Source organism: Petaurus breviceps, unplaced genomic scaffold (assembly GCF_028583685.1).
Source record: "Petaurus breviceps papuanus isolate PSGF00001 unplaced genomic scaffold, PetGlider_PUasm1.0 186, whole genome shotgun sequence".
Classification (NCBI taxonomy): domain Eukaryota; kingdom Metazoa; phylum Chordata; class Mammalia; order Diprotodontia; family Petauridae; genus Petaurus; species Petaurus breviceps.
In genome coordinates this window covers 48,216,851-48,219,649 of record NW_027185798.1, presented here as the reverse complement: position 1 = coordinate 48,219,649, position 2,799 = coordinate 48,216,851, and positions in this window count along the sequence as shown.

The following is a 2,799-nucleotide window of genomic DNA, read 5'->3' as shown; positions in this document are numbered from 1 at the left end:
TGCGCAGCCGCCCCTCTGTAATAGGGGGAGGGGAAGGGAGGGGAGAGAGCGAGCCTCCGCAAAGTAGAAAACACGTTTTGACACGCTCGCGCACGCATGCCTGGGTCTCTGATTCGTCAGAGACTAATGGGGAGGGGCCTAGGCTCGTGACCCCCAGTGATTTGAAAAAAATGAATCTATCCGTCAATAGGTTGATTATCTCCACTGTGCTAAGAGGTGGTGGGGTTGCAGGGGTGCAAATATAAGAATAAGAGAATCCCTGCTAATGACATACACACTAAATAGGGTATCTCATCCTACAGGAGAGTAGGGAGGAAGGGGATGAGAGGAGGGGTGACGGAAGGGAGGGCAGGCTGGGGGGTGGGGAGGGAAGTCAGAAGCACCCACTTTTGAAAGGTACCGGATCAAAGTAGAGAATAGAACAAGTGGGGGGCGGGATAGGAGGGAGGGAAATATAGTCAGTCTTTTACAATATATCCACTATGGAAATGTTTTGCATAGCTACACATGTACAACCTATACTGAATTGCTTATCTTCCCAGTAAGGGTAGGTGACGAGGGAGGAAGGGAAAGAATCTGGAATTCAAAGTTTTAAAATCAAATGTTTAAATATATATATATATATATTATTATTTTACATATAACTGGGAAATGAGATATACAGGCACTGGGGCATAGAGATCCATCGTGCCCTACTGGAAAGTGGCAGGGGGTGGGGGAAGATAGGGGAGAGAGCAGATTGGGGAAGGGGATATTCAGTGGGATCGATGTTTGGGGTGGTGGGTAGGGGAAAATGGGGAGAAAATTTGTAACACAGAATCTTGTGGAAATGAATGATGTAAACAAAAATAAAAAAGAGAAAGAGAGAAAAAAAGAGAATCCCTGCTTTCCAGAGTTTCGTGTCACGAAGCAGGAAATCTAGAGAAAGGGCATCAGTGGGAGCCACCTGTCCCTACACACAAAGTGGAAAATGGCCTCCAGGGCGTCATTGTATGGTGGAAAGGTCCCTGGACTTGGGTTACAGACTAATTCCGGGGTGTGTGGGACATTCAGGAAGGGCTAGCACCTCTGGTGTGAGGGCTTGGCCAGCCCTCCACCTTTGGGGGTCCACCTTTCAACCCAATTTTACCTGAAGCCTCAAACCCCTCAGTGAGTTAGGGGAAGTTCTACTACAAGTATGTGAAGACTAACCTCGGTGAAATGGGCAGATGAGAATAATTTGTTCCAGCTGTTAGGAAGGCGGCTGAAGCAGGTGCTGTGGAGCACTTAGAGCTTGGTCAGACATCAGAAACGCCAGGGCCATCCACTGCATCCCAGGCCATCGCCCATCATCATGATTTTTATCTTGCAACTGGACATCCATGACTCTGGAAGAGAGAGTGAGGCTGATGACTTTATGCAACTCTGCCTCACTTCAATCCAATTCACTCATAAGACAGCACAAGTCACCCCCATGAGGCCACTGGTCCTCTTGGAAAAGGGAAGGATGAACAAGATAACAATAAGTGGAACTCACACAGATAACTATAAAACTGGTAGATGCAAATAAGAGTATTAGGAGCCCCTGGAGAATTTTGAGGGGAGAGAAGTCACTTTCAAATTGAGAGATAAAGGCTACCTCTGGAAAGTCGTGCATGCCAGTGATAGTTGTGCCTTCTGCAGTTTGAAAAAAATGAAAAATAAAGACTTGTTTTTGTCTGTTTTGAGAAAGGTCATTTGGAATTGGATTTTTTTTTTTATCTGACTTGGAGAAGGATTGTAGAGGGACTTCAACATCCCCATCAAGAAGTTCTTCACCACTTTATCCTATGAAGCCAGGCTACATGGTGCATAGAGTGCAAGGTTTAGAGTCAGGAAGACCTGAGTTTTATTCGTGTCTCAAATATTTAAGTTGTATGACACTGGGAAAGTCCTTTGCCTTCTCTGTACTTCAGTTTCCTCATCTGTAAAATAGCATCTACTTCCCAGGGTTGCTGTGAGATAAAATGAGATAATATATGAGAAGTACTTTGTAAACCTTAAAGCACTATATAAATTCTATTATCATTATTTCCCTGAAAGTTAAAGCTTCCACTTATGTTCCTTATTTTCTTTCTATGTGTGTATTTTCATGTTTCTTTTACCTCTTATGTTGTTCAGTCATTTCAGTCAACTCTGAGTCTTTGTGAACCTATGTTGGGTTTTCTTAGCAAAGATACCAGAGTGGTTTGCCATTTCCTTCTCCAGCTCATTTTACAGAAGAGGAAACTGAGACAAACAGGGTAAAGGGACTAGTGCTCAGGGTCAAACAGCTAATAAGTGTCTGAAGCTAGATTTGAATTCAGGAAGATGAGTCTTCTTGACTTCAGGCCTATCTACTTCACCACCTAGCTGCCCACTTGTTATATTAATTCTAATCTTCTGGTCCTTAAAGAAGATAAAGAATTCTTTTCAACATAAGATATATAACTATTTTAACAAAAATATGTGCTTTTATATATTTATAATATGAGAGGCAGTACAATATAATAGAGAAAGTGATGACCTAGAGTTCAGAATGACCTGAATTCAAATTCCCCGGACATATACTGACTATATAACCTGTCAGTGTCGCAGGCTACTGTGATAGTAATGGCAATTAAAGATTCCCCTGTATTGGCTTGGTTTTCAAACTGATTGTGTTAAAACCCAGAGCTTGTTAATCCCACCTGTGGGATGGACTTTTTGATGTGAAAAGAAAGTCCTGAACTGGGAGGAGCTGGTGATGTAGATTTGGAGAGACAAGAGAGAGGCAGAAGAACTTTTTGGAAGCAGCACCTC